Below are 14,818 nucleotides of genomic sequence, written 5' to 3' on the forward strand. Positions count from 1 at the left end.
TTCCCAATTTTTTTGGGACGATTTGTTGGCTTCCGTGGTTACTGTGGGCATACGCTGCATTGTGGCTGGGCACATGCAGGCTTGTAATGTATTTGGTTCAGATGCTTGGGTTTAAGTCACACACACCCCTCCTGCTTCCCGTTTCCATGGGCTTGCAAAGGGTGTGCCCAAGTGACAGTGAATTACACAGTGACGTTGGACTCCCATGAGCTGTGTGGGCAGTCTGTAGTCAATACTGTGTATACATTCCTAGTGCATATTGCTGTTGTGTTGTACACTGCATGTTGCATTGATGTGTAACTCTTCTTCTATGTCTACCTCCCAATTTGCAGGTCCCTTCCTCATGTCTACACAAGGACCTCTAGTCTGGAGATGGGGTCCATGTTGGCAGCAGTGCACCTACAACTCTACATGGCGCCAACACTGCACAGTTGGTAGTGGTGGGAGTGCAGGCATTTCCAGGTGGTGAGACTACTAATATGTAACATTTGTGATGTCATGTTAATGGTACTACGTGCTCAAGTATGTTGTTGGTCCGGCATTGCTGTGAGCATTTCAGGTGTTGCAGGTTTCTAATATGGACACTGTACATAGTGAGACTAGTGTCATGTTGTGGGGATTACTTTGTTTACCTGCAATTAGCATGACATGGCACGGTGTGTCGTGTGGCGGTGCTGGGGTTGGGTTGGCTGACATGGCACTGTCCTCTTGTTGCATTTTGCAAGTGGGTAATCATTTTAGCTGCTTGAATGTGTAACTTCACAAAACTGCATTGGTGGTGTCTGTGTGGGTAGGGATGCACACATTGTGACACTTCCAGGTGAACAATCTCAGGCTGATATGGTATTCACGGTTCATTCTCCAAGCATTCAGGATCAGTGTCAGGTTGAGTCATCATTGATTGTCAGATGGAATGTGCCAGGGCAGTGTGCACTCCACAGGGGTGTGATTTCTATGTGAAGTAATTAGCCACTAGCTGTGTACGGGCTGCCTCCCCCCGGGCCCTTTCCCCTCCCATGCGCAGCGGCTGTGCATGTGGTTGGGGATGTGGGGCCACCACCATGTCCACGGCCAGGCCCCGGCGTGTTGCAACGTTGTGCAGGACACATGCTGCCACTATGATCCTGCACACTACTGGGGGAGCGTATAACAGCTGCCCGCCAGAACGGTAAAGGGAGCGAAAGCGTGACTTTAGCACTCCGAATGTGCGCTCCACTATGCCCCGGGTCGTAATGTGGGCTGTGTTATATCTTACCTCGGGTGGCGTGGTGGGGTTCCGAATTGGCGTCATCATGTGGGGGCTGAGAGGGTAGGCACTGTCCCCTGCGGAGGTGGTGATTGGTATCATTGGTGGGGTTGTGACCTTGCTCAGTATCCAACATGCATGCATGTGCAGTGGCATACATACTCACCAAGCAGCCATGTATCGCCATGCCGCCCAGCTTCTAGGTCCCGGCTTAGGGTAACATTCGGTAAATGAAGCTGTCGTGGGTGGAGCCGGGATAGTTGGCATATACTGAGGTGATGATTCCCTTGGCATTAGATGCTACCTGCACGTTGATGGAATGCCAGTGCTTGCGGTTCCTATAGATGTGCTCAGATGCCCTGGGGGGACGTAGAGCCACATGGGTGCAGTCGATGGCACCTAGCACTTTGGGGAATCGTGCCACACAGTAAAAATCCAGGGCGGCAGCATGCCTTTCTGCAGGTGTTCTGGGCAGATATATGTGCCTGCGGACTGATGGGCGTGCAGTCATGATGTTCAAGACCTGGTGTAGGCAGCGTGACTGGGTGGCCTGTGACACCCCACCCACTATGGCACTTGTCCGCTGAAATGATCCAGTGGCTAAGAAGTGCAGTACATTGAGGACCTTCTCCAGGGGGCTGAGTGCTTGGGAGCACAGGGTGGGTGATGTGAGGTCATCCTCCCACTCACTCACCAGGTCCAGTATAATGTGTGGTGGAAACCTGTACCTCCCATACACCTGGTCATCAGGCATCCCGAAAAGGCTGGTTCTGGGTGTGAATATTCTGGCCCTGACTATCCTCCTCCTCCTCCTTTGGTAGCCCACTGTCACTGCTGCTAGGAACGGTATGTTCATCCTGGCGTCTGAGCTTGTTATTGTTAAAGTGCGCAAATTTATGCTTTGCGCGTGTTCTAGGCGAGCGTGTGACCCGCGCACCCCTGGAATCCAGTTCCCAGTCCAATAGCGTGTGGAAATTCACACGCACCACGGGATACAGCGTGTGACCCGCGCACCCCTGGAATCCAGTTCCCAGTCCAATAGCGTGTGGAAATTCACACGCACCACGGGATACAGCGTGTGACCCGCGCACCCCTGGGATCCAGTTCCCAGTCCAATAGCGTGTGGAAATTCACACGCACCACGGGATACAGCGTGTGACCCGCGCACCCCTGGAATCCAGTTCCCAGTCCAATAGCGTGTGGAAATTCACACGCACCACGGGATACAGGTTCGCTGACGTACTTGCGTGTGTAAGTGCCCGCGCACCCATTAAATACACGTACATAGGCCAATCGCGTGTACGCGCACTTTTGTCCAATTACACGCGATGACACTCTGACGTGCAGTATTTCCACGTGTGCCCCGTCATCACGTGCTGAGTGGGGAACACCCGTGCGGGTCACGTCACAGACGCGCTTACGCGCTGAGGGACTCTGGTCCAATAGAATCGCGTATGCGTGCTGACGCGCTTACGCGCTAAGGGCCTTTCCTCGGATTTCACGCTGACGTGCAGGATTTTCACGTGCCAAATCACTCTGTATCAAGCTGGCCACGCGAAAACACACGGAAGACCACGCTCCTGCCCAGAAGGCCGAGTTACTGCCCCCCAGTGCCCAGAGCAGCCTCCCACGTGCCATCTGCTGCTGCCTGCCTGCCTGCTGCCACCGTGCCCTGCCATTTGGTGCCTGCACATCAGCCATCTGCAGGGGTCCAGTTGCTGTGTCCACCCCTGCTGGAACTGAAGACTCCCGACTGGGATTACATCGCTCCACAGCCCAGCCCCAGGACCCAGTTGCCCACCCACACCTGCCTCTGGGGTTGCCATGTCGGGCACTTCCACATCTGGCACCAGTGGCAACCCCAGGCCAGAGGGGCAGAGGGGCACCAGCTTCACTGCCACCGAAGTTGGTGTCCTGGTGGAGCATGTCCTGGGGCAGTATGATGCCCTCTTTGGATCGTCCCGCGCCAGCAAGGAAAGACGGCAGAGGATCTGGGCCGACTGTGTGGTTGCCATCAACGCGGAGGGGGTGGCAACCCGCGACGTCCTGAAGATCAAGAAGCGCTGGGAGGACTTGAGGTCCAGGACCCTTTTGAAGGCCCGGAGCCTCGTGGAGGGGGGCCGGTGCTGCATGAGTTCCATCCAGATGAGGGTCCTGGAACGCGTACGCCCAGCGCTCCACGCCCAGATCCTTGAGAGGGAGGCCCGTCTGGAGTTGAGCGATAAGTGTCCAAGCATTACTGTGTGAGACAGGGCATGTTGCGGTGTGCTGGTTCTATGATACTTGCCTGTATGTGTGCCATAGGCCATGTATGCATGTATGTGTGCAGGGACATCATGGTAATGCATGTGCGACCAGTGATGTGTGACCCACATGGTTGTTGCATGTGTTCAAATGCCGCATGGGGAGCCCTATGCAGATTTTGAACATGAGAGCTTGCCAGTCTCTGTACCTGGACATGGGTGGGGGTGAGGGATGGGTGCTGATGCCAGGTACATATATGGTAGCCATGTCTGTGTGCCTGACCTGCGTGTCTGTGACTTGTGCATGCCATGGATGCATGACACATGTGTGTGACAATGCACAGATTCAGTGAAGCAGCCAAATTACCCTTGTATCCGCTGTGTTTGGTGTGTTTGGGGCCAGATGGATGTGACTGAGGTGAAGTGTGTGCATGTGATAGGCATGAGCCATGATGCATGTGAGTTACATATCATTGAATGTTTCAAGAGTCCATTGGACATGCATGGAAATGTCCATGGCATGCACCATGCCTGTTACTGTGTGTGTTTTGCCTGGACTGACCCATGTGTTGTGGAGGGACATGATGGAAGTGTACTTTGACAGTGGTGCTCATCTGCTATTGCTTCCTGTCTAGGGGACCATTGTACAGTGCCCTGATGCTTGTGTTCTTTGTCTCCCTCTACGCAGCGGCTAGTGAAGAAGAGGGCGGAGACGGCGCTGTGGAGCAAGGCGGCGGGGATGCCCCCACGGCTGCAGCGGAAGGGGTGGGTGAGCCCCCACAGGGGCCTGCTACGGTGGGAGACGGTGAGGAGCCATCCAGGTTGGTGGTTTGCACAGAGGAGGAGGAGGCCGCCACTGGGGCACACATGGGGCCTGGTGGGGGCATCCCTGCTGGTGCAAGTGGTGCAGTCCAGGGCCAGGGGCAGGAGGCAGCACAGGTCACCGTGGAGGGGCCTGTGCATGTCGCTGTCCCTGACCCTGTGAGTGCACCACCATACACCAGCAGGGATGCCCCGTCCCAGGCCCGTCCGCAGGTAGAGGGGATGTCCATGTTACCTGACTCCCCTCCACCTGCGGACGTGGGAACCCCTGGCCGTGCGGAGAAGGTCCTGATTGGGGTCGCGATGCGCACGGCTGTGATTCGTGATGCCGTGCGTGCTTCCCGGGAGGAGCACGCACGTCATCACGAAGTGCACCGTGCCGACGTGGCCCAATTGGGATCGGCCATGTTCGGGGGTTTCCTGCATGTGTTGGCCAATGTGGCGGCCCTCTCCTCCTCTGTGCAGGCTATCCACCAGTCGTTCTCCTTGCCGTCTTCCAGCCCAGATACCACCAGGGCCCCCTGTGGACCTGCCCCGACCAATGCAGCCAGCTCGGTGGGGATCCCATCCCTGCCACAGTTGGGAGTCGGAGGTCCAGCAGGGGTGGACAACACAGCAACTGGACCCCAGCAGATGGAAGATGTGACAGCATCATCAGGCAGGGCACGTGCACGACGGCGTCGGTGGTTTCCATCAGCCTGGATGCCGTCGTGCTGGCAGAGGCAGTGGCGTCAGAGGCAGCAGCGGGCTCGACGTGGGAGGCATCATGGCTCGGGGCCATCAAGATCAGAGGGGCAGGCATCTGCCGGAGGGCAGGGCAAACCTGGGATGGTGGTGTCTTCCGTGTGGGAGCAGTTGGTCCAGCGGATAGGTGCGGAGCGGCAGCGGGCGGAAGAGGAGCGGCTCGCCATGGTCAGGGCGGAGTTCTCCATGCGTCGGGCGTTGAGGCGGGCTGAGTGCCTCGAGGAAGCTCGCAGGGAGTTTGAGCTGAACATGGGGTTATCCCTGCGAGACCTCGGGGCCAGGACAGAGTCCCGCCTCCAGGACATCGACATGGAGTTCGATGATGCCCTGGCCAGCAACATCAACAAGTGAGCCGCAGGACTTGCCCGCTGCCTTTGTATATAGTTATATAGTTAGTTAGTGTTAGGTTTCCTTTATTTGTTTTTATTATTTTGGACCGCTCGGACAATGGCCACTTTTTTGTATATATTTTTTTCATTAGGTAGTAGTAGGTTTCCTTTATGGTGTTGGGCTCATGGACCCTGGTACATTCCTGTATTTAGTTTGTTTTTTGAAGGAACCTTTTCTTTTTTTCATTATTGTGTTCACCATGTGGAAATGGTTTTTCATTCTTTTGCTTCTACTTGATATTGCTTTGGTCAAAATTTGTTTTTGTATTCCTTTTTCGTTTTTTGATTTTTACTTTTGTTCTCCAACATGGACCATTTATTTTGTTATCCACATAGTTGTATGTTTGATTTGTTTACTTATTTTTAATCTTTAATACATTTTTTATTTTTACTTCCACTTGTGTTATTTTGTCTTTGGTTTCATACATGTCATGATATGGGTTTTGACATTCACTTGCAGCCATTGTGTATGTGTGTGTGACGGACATGTGTTCATTTACATACTTCCCATTGGGGTTGTGTCATGTAATTGCATTCACTATGTGGGTGGATGCAATCCTTGCCTGGGTGTTTGTGCTGGGTATGCTGCCCATTACTGCCATGATTGTGTATCGTCAGGACCTGGGGGCAGGGGGACATGGGTGGGGGCCTGGTGGAGGCTGCCCCTGGTGACTGGGGGTGGGGGTGGTGGGAGACATGAGTGGGGGCCTGGTGGAGGGTGCCCCTGGTGACTGGGGGGGTGGGGGTGATAGGGGACATGAGTGGGGGCCTGGTGGAGGGTGCCCCTGCACTGCTGGGGGGTGGTGGGAGACATGAGTGGGGGCCTGGTGGAGGGTGCCCCTGGTGACTGGGGGGGTGGGGGTGATAGGGGACATGAGTGGGGGCCTGGTGGAGGGTGCCCCTGGTGACTGGGGGGTGGGGGTGGTGGGAGACATGAGTGGCGGCCTGGTGGAGGGTGTCCCTGGTGACTGGGGGGGTGGGGGTGATAGGGGACATGAGTGGGGGCCTGGTGGAGGCTGCCCCTGCACTGCTGGGGTGTGGGGGTGGTGGGAGACATAAGTGGGGGCCTGGTGGAGGGTGCCCCTGGTGGCGGGGGGGTGGGGGTGATAGGGGACATGAGTGGGGGCCTGGTGGAGGCTGCCCCTGCACTGCTGGGGGGTGGGGGTGGTGGAGGACATGAGTGGGGGCCTGGTGGAGGGTGCCCCTGGTGACTGGGGGGGTGGGGGTGGTGGGAGACATGAGTGGGGGCCTGGTGGAGGGTGCCCCTGGTGACTGGGGGGGTGGGGGTGATAGGGGACATGAGTGGGTGCCTGGTGGAGGCTGCCCCTGCACTGCTGGGGGGTGGGGGTGGTGGGAGACATGAGTGGGGGCCTGGTGGAGGGTGCCCCTGGTGACTGGGGGGGTGGGGGTGGTGGGAGACATGAGTGGGGGCCTGGTGGAGGGTGCCCCTGGTGACTGGGGGGGTGGGGGTGATAGGGGACATGAGTGGGTGCCTGGTGGAGGCTGCCCCTGGTGACTGGGGGGTGGGGGTGGTGGGAGACATGAGTGGGGGCCTGGTGGAGGGTGCCCCTGGTGGCGGGGGGGTGGCGGTGATAGGGGACATGAGTGGGTGCCTGGTGGAGGCTGCCCCTGCACTGCTGGGGGGTGGGGGTGGTGGGAGACATGAGTGGGGGCCTGGTGGAGGGTGCCCCTGGTGACTGGGGGGGTGGGGGTGATAGGGGACATGAGTGGGGGCCTGGTGGAGGGTGCCCCTGCACTGCTGGGGGGTGGGGGTGGTGGGAGACATGAGTGGGGGCCTGGTGGAGGGTGCCCCTGGTGGCGGGGGGGTGGGGGTGATAGGGGACATGAGTGGGTGCCTGGTGGAGGCTGCCCCTGCACTGCTGGGGGTGGGGGTGGTGGGAGACATGGGTGGGGGCCTGGTGGAGGCTGCCCCTGCACTGCTGGGGGGTGGGGGTGGTGGGAGACATGAGTGGGGGCCTGGTGGAGGCTGCCCCTGGTGACTGGGGGGGTGGGGGTGGTGGGAGACATGAGTGGGGGCCTGGTGGAGGGTGCCCCTGGTGGCGGGGGGGTGGGGGTGATAGGGGACATGAGTGGGTGCCTGGTGGAGGCTGCCCCTGCACTGCTGGGGGGGTGGGGGTGGTGGGAGACATGGGTGGGGGCCTGGTGGAGGCTGCCCCTGCACTGCTGGGGGGTGGGGGTGGTGGGAGACATGAGTAGGGGCCTGGTGGAGGCTGCCCCTGGTGACTGGGGGGGTGGGGGTGGTGGGAGACATGAGTGGGGGCCTGGTGGAGGGTGCCCCTGGATGGTGGGGGGTGGGGGTGGTGGGAGACATGAGCAGGTGTGCAGGGTAGTCCCCTGTTTTGTGGGCTGCCTGCAGGGGCCGTGGAGGGTGTACAGGGAACACCTGTGAGGACCCACCCAGCCTAATCGCGTGTGTAACTTCCCACGCACCCCTGTAATACACGTACCAAGCCAAATCGCGTGTGATAATTCCCGCACACCCCTGAAATACACGTACCCTGCTGTAATCGCGTGTGGGACTTCCCGCGCACCCCTGAAATACACGCGCCCAGGCTATTCGTGTGTGGAAATTCCCGCGCACCCCTGAAATACACGTACCCTGCTGTAATCGCGTGTGGGACTTCCCGCGCACCCCTGAAATACACGCGCCCAGGCTATTCGCGTGTGGAAATTCCCGCGCACCCCTGAAATACACGCGCCCAGGCTATTCGCGTGTGGAACTTCCCGCGCACCCCTGAAATACACGCGCCCAGGCTATTCGCGTGTGGAACTTCCCGCGCACCCCTGAAATACACGCGCCCAGGCTATTCGCGTGTGGAAATTCCCGCCCACCCCTGAAATACATGTACCCTGCTGTAATCGCGTGTGGGACTTCCCGCGCACCCCTGAAATACACGCGCCCAGGCTACTCGCGTGTGGAACTTCCCGCGCACCCCTGAAATACACGCGCCCAGGCTATTCGCGTGTGGAACTTCCCGCGCACCCCTGAAATACACGCGCCCAGGCTATTCGCGTGTGGAACTTCCCGCGCACCCCTGAAATACACGCGCCCAGGCTATTCGCGTGTGGAACTTCCCGCACACCCCTGAAATACACGTACCCTGCTGTAATCGCGTGTGGGACTTCCCGCGCACCCCTGAAATACACGTACCCTGATGGAATCATGTGTGGAACTTCCCGCGCACCCCTGAAATACACCTACCCTGATGGAATCGCGTGTGGAACTTCCCGCGCACCCCTGAAATACACGCGCCTAGTATATTCGCGTGTGGAACTTCCCGCGCACCCCTGAAATACACGTACCCTGGCTAATCGCGTGAAAAACTTCACGCGAACCCCTGAAATACACGTAGCCCGCTCCCCCAGGCCCGATCGCGTGAGAAACTTCACGCGAACCCCTGAAATACACGTAGCCCGCTCCCCCAGGCCCGATCGCGTGAAAAACTTCACGCGAACCCCTGAAATACACGTAGCCCGCTCCCCCAGGCCCGATCGCGTGAGAAACTTCACACGAACCCCTGTAATACACGTAGCCCGCTCCCCCAGGCCCTATCGCGTGAGAAACTTCACGCGAACCCCTGTAATACACGTAGCCCGCTCCCCCAGGCCTGATCGCGTGTAAAACTTCACGCGAACCCCTGTAATACACGTAGCCCGCTCCCCCAGGCCCGATCGCGTGAAAAACTTCACGCAAACCCCTGTAATACACGTAGCCCGCTCCCCCAGGCCCGATCGCGTGAAAAACTTCACACGAACCCCTGAAATACACGTAGCCCGCTCCCCCAGGCCCGATCGCGTGAAGTTGTACCCTGCTGAAATCGCGTGTGAGACTTCCCGCGCAACCCGGTATACACGCACACGTATTTTTTGTCAGCGGGTGTCCGTGTTTGTGGGTACCCCTTTGCACGTCATTTGTCCTGGAGGGCCACAGTATAGGACATTCATCATGGCAGTATATAGGTGCTATTTGTTGGCGCACCTTTTGGCGCACATTTCTTACAGCCGCAGAGACGCTACCGCCTGCTTTCTTGTGGCGGTCGTGTTTGTGCCTGTGCGCTGGTTTGAGCGTGCGCTTTTTTGCCCTATTCTATTCCATGAATATGTGTTGTAGGCGAGCGTGTGGGCGTTCCGCGCACTTGTGCCCTGTACTTCCCCCGTGACGCCCACGTTTTTGCAAGTTGTTCCCCATTCCGAGTGTTACGCCCGTGTTCCGCCTACTTTTGTTGCGTGCGCCGCGCTATGTGCGAATTTCGCTGTGGCCTGTGCGATTTTCGCTGTGACCTGGCGCACGCTGTTAGATGGCCTGTGCGCCAACGTGTGCGGCGCACTTTTTTATCGCACATCCGCTGGTTTTCTCGCGCACGGCCTTCCATGAATCGACGTGCGCTGCTTTTCGTGCGATTTTCGCACTTGCACTGCGATTTTCGCTATTCCACGGCGATTCGCACGTTTTTGCCCACTTGCGCCACGCTAATTATTCCATGAATCGGCCTGATAGTGTTTTTGGAATAAGACGACAATTGGACTACTGTGCTGGAATGGTGAAATTCACTATAAACTCACAGGAAGATCCACAAGAATGTCTAATGTAGTTACTACAAGTACTGGAAAACAAAAACATACCTATAAATGAAATCTTTCAGATTTCATACATGTGGAAACATACATGCACTCTCTGCAACAATGTGACACAAGAAGAAATCCCCAATGAACGCTTCATATATATATCAATACCAAATTGTGAATCCATTCCATTTCAGCAACTTGTACAAAATGCAAACCATGGTAGATTATGCTCTACCTGCAATTCAGATAATCGCTCCACGTTAGTAATACAAACACATAGTAAATACGTAATACTAATGCTTCTACGTTACAATGCAGATGGTACCAAAAACAACTGCAAGCTGACTGGATTCACACATGGTCAAATATCACTTGGTAAGAAAACCTTCACAACAATAGGTATAATCTACCACGCAGGAGCCACAACCAATTCAGGGCACTACACTGCATACATAAAAAAGAAATGTGGATGGTTTGAATGTAATGATAGTACCATTACTATAAAGCAGAGATTACCAGCAAATCTTACAAACGCTTATTTGATGTTCTTAAAATCAAAATTTGATAAATAAACTGTATTTAAACCTTTAAGTAAATTTGTGTTACAAAAATATAAACTGTTAGAATACTCCAAAAGCTATCTAACTGCTCAAAGATTCTACAACAACTAATCAGATAAATGAATACCACTAAATTAGACCAAAAAATACACAGTTAGAATACGCCAATTGGTATCTAACTGTCCCAAAATTATAAATGTGTGTTAAAATAATATAAACTGTTAGAATACTCCAAAAGCTAACAGCTCAAAGATTCTACAACAACTAATCGGATAAATGAATACCACTAAATTAGGCCAAAAAATACACAGTTAGAATACGACAATTGGTATCTAACTGTTCCAAAATTTAACAATATCCAAATAGGTAAATTAAAACCACTAAAATATATTAAAAAAATAGACAGTTAGAATATGCCAATTGGTATCTAACTGCTCCAAAATTTTATAATATCAAAACAAATGAAGAATCTGTTACTGCTCAAAAAAAAATAATACAACAAAGCAAAGTATAAAGCATTAGCCAGAAACAACAAGTGAACACTGAAAACAAACAAACAAATAAACTGTAGCATAACAGAAAAAGGTTTTTTTTTTAATCCAACATGGATTTTTTTTTCTCCCACAGACCCAATGATTTTAGCAACAAATACAGAAACTGAGCAAATTGCACAGTATTCTGATTTTTACTCTACTAAATATGAGGGTCAAAAAAAATAAAAGTATATTGCTTATACAATGTAATAAGTCATTACAAAATACTAATACTAACATGCTATTTTCTTTTATCACAGAAATGAAGAAGAAAAACATGGACTCCCATTACTAGACCAAACAGTAAGTATACAATAATAAGGACAACCATAGCAGCATATCACATCCATAGTATCTAATACCTTTGTTCCTTATACATTTGTTTTTCACCCAAAGTTATAAGCAAATATGAATGTGATATGCTGCTGTGGTTGTTGCCATGGCATACAATCTTGGACCCAAGACTCTATGCCCTGGCAACAACCACCGCAGCATATCACATCCATAGAGTCAAACATTTCAACTATGATCTATGGGAAACTTTTAATGTACGCGAACAATGTCAGAGTTCTTAGAACACTTTGAACTTGCCAGCGAACAATACGGACACCATTTTCAGGACACCCCCTACGAACATTTCAGAACAACGCGATAGTTCTTACAACACTTTCAACTTAACAACTAACAATACGGACAGCGTCCTAAGGACACCCCCTACGAACATTCCAGGACACCGGGAGTGTTCTTAGAAGCGTCTTCAGAACACCACCATCTTGTTTATTTGCGAACATTTCAGGACACCGCGAGTGTTCTTAGGACACATTCAACTTGACAAAGAACAATACGGACAGCGTCCTCAGGACACCCCCTACGAACACTCCCCGGACACCGCGAGTGTTCTTAGAAGCGCCTTCAGAACACCCCCATTTTGTTTATTTGCGAACATTTCAGGACACCGCAAGTGTTCTTAGGACAGACTCAACTTGACAGAGAACAATACGGACAGTGTCCTCAGGACACCCCCTACGAACACTCCCCGGACACCGCGAGTGTTCTTAGAAGCGTCTTCAGAACACCCCCATTTTGTTTATTTGCGAACATTTCAGGACACCGCGAGTGTTCTTAGGACAGACTCAACTTGACAGAGAACAATACGGACAGTGTCCTCAGGACACCACCTACGAACACTCCCCGGACACCGCGAGTGTTCTTAGAAGCGTCTTCAGAACTCCCCCATTTTGTTTATTTGCGAACATTTCAGGACACCGCGCCTGTTCTTAGAACACATTCAACTTGACAGAGAACAATACGGACAGCGTCCTCAGGACACCACCTACGAACACTCCCCGGACACCGCGAGTGTTCTTAGAACAGTTTCACTTTGCTTGCTAACAAAACGGACACATATTGACTCCTTAGAACACCCCCTAGTCAGTTTATTTAGAACATTTCAGAACACCCGTGATGTCCGCAAACAAATCGAACACAAAAAGAACGTCTAACACATAAAAAACAAAACTTTCATCCTATCTCACACACTCCCACCCTCCCCAAACACTCCTACACACCAACACACTCTACAAAATACACATTTTGAACAAAGTTTCACCGCGCTGTCCGGGGACGTCCGCGAATCCAATATGGCGGGCGCTACCGAAAAATCTGACGCGCTTCACGCTCCACGCCGTCCAATCAGCGAACACTTTGCATGTCCGCGAACATCACGCAAGACGATTGGCCAATCAGGACACTTTCCGCGGAGCGAACAGGGAAGTGTATCCGCAAACGGAACACAGATATCACTAATTTTTTTTACCTACTTTTTGGTCATTTTAAAAAAAAACTACTGGACGAATTTTCACCAAATTTGCAAAAGCACGCTTTCGGGACCAAGCCGCTGCTCCTGGTCCAAATTTGGTGGAAATCCATCCAGATCCAGTGGTTTGGGCTGTATGTGCAAGCAAATTTTTTTCCCATTCACTCTATGGAGAGTGAGTATAATGTATACAAATATGAGCATATAGAGGGAAGGTAGAGTAATAAAAATAAAACTATGACAAAGTGCTGATAACCATAATGATTATCTTCATGCACAGAAAGGATTGCTCTCTTTCAAGCCTGTAAGGTAACAGGCAATAGAAAGCAAGAGGCCACAGGGGCCATCTTGTTTCCTATCAGGAATCAACTGATCCCAATGGCAGGGCCTGGGTATCCCAAAATGGAGGACACCCAGAGCACCTGTCAAATTCAGCATGGAGCTGCCACCAGCCCATACCCTGCTCTGTGGGCCACCCACAGGTGCCCAAAAACATACACTAGGGGCACAGGGTTGTACCCCTACCCATGGGTGCCATAAGGGTATCCCATGGGTCTGTTCACCAAACCAAAAGAGAGAGCTGCACTGCCAGGAGTCCCACATGGACTCCTGGGCAGAAAACATGACAGAACACACGATAAAAAGCAGTAAAGGACAAGGATTCAGAGGCCCTGTCCCTCAGATGCATTTCCAGCATCACAGTCGCCCCCCCAGACTGAGGTGGAGGGTGTCTAATCTCCCACGGGATAGACACCCTCATCCAGACGGTCAACATACCTTCTGGAAAGGCCATCTGCATTATCTTGACTCTTCCCTGCTCTGTGCTCTTTGGTGAAGTCTAGCCCTTGCAGGCTAATGGACCACCTGAGCAATTTCGGATTCTCACCCTTCATTTGCATAAACCACTTCAGGGGCTTATGATCTGTTTGGACCTTGAAGGTAGACCCCGTAAGGTAGGGCCTAAAACGCCTAAGGCTCCAAACTATGCTAAAACACTCCTTTTCAACAGTAGCCCACCTAAATTCTCTACCCTTGAGTTGTCTACTGATGAATATGATAGGATGTTCTCTCCCTTTGTCATCTAACTGGGACAAGACAGCTCCAATTCCGGTGTCGCAGGCATCCGTCTGGACGATAAAGGGTCGGCTGTAGTCAGGCGCACACAACACAGGTGCCCTACACAGACTTTCTTTCAAGCCATCAAAGGCCCTCTGACAGTCTTCGGTCCAATTAACCTTCCTAGGCTGTTTGGGTGAGGTTAGAGCTGTCAGGGGTGCAGCTATGGTCCCATAGTCTGCCATGAAATTGCGATAGTACCCAGTGAGGCCCAAAAAGGCTCTCACCTGGGTTTGAGTAGTGGGAGTCTCCCAGTTCTGTACATCCTGTACTTTACTGGCGAGAGGTTGGATTTGACCCCCTCCTACCTCATGACCAAGATAGGTAACTTTCCCCTGAGCTATCTGGCACTTGGTGGCCTTGATAGTGAGGTTAGGCCTTTTCAAGGCCTGCAACACCTTATCCAGATGTGTCAAATGCTCTTCCCAAGTGGAACTGTAGACGGCAATGTCGTCTAAGTAAGCCACACAAAAGGCTTCCAGCCCACTGAGCGCATGGTTGACCAATCTCTGGAAGGTGGCAGGGGCATTCTTCAACCCAAAAGGCATGACCCTAAACTGGTAGAGTCCCTCAGGTGTTGAGAAGGCCGTCTTTTCCTTGGCCTGGTCCGTCAGAGCTATTTGCCAATAGCCTGAGGTAAGGTCAAAGGTGCTCACAAATTTGGCAGCACCTATGGTGTCCACGGGCTCATCAGCCCTGGGCAATGGGTGCGCGTCAGTTTTGGTGACGGCATTGACTCCTCGGTAGTCCACACAGAACCTC

This window comes from Ambystoma mexicanum, chromosome 12, assembly GCF_040938575.1.
Source record: "Ambystoma mexicanum isolate Mex_15411 chromosome 12, UKY_AmexF1_1, whole genome shotgun sequence".
Lineage (NCBI taxonomy): Eukaryota > Metazoa > Chordata > Amphibia > Caudata > Ambystomatidae > Ambystoma > Ambystoma mexicanum.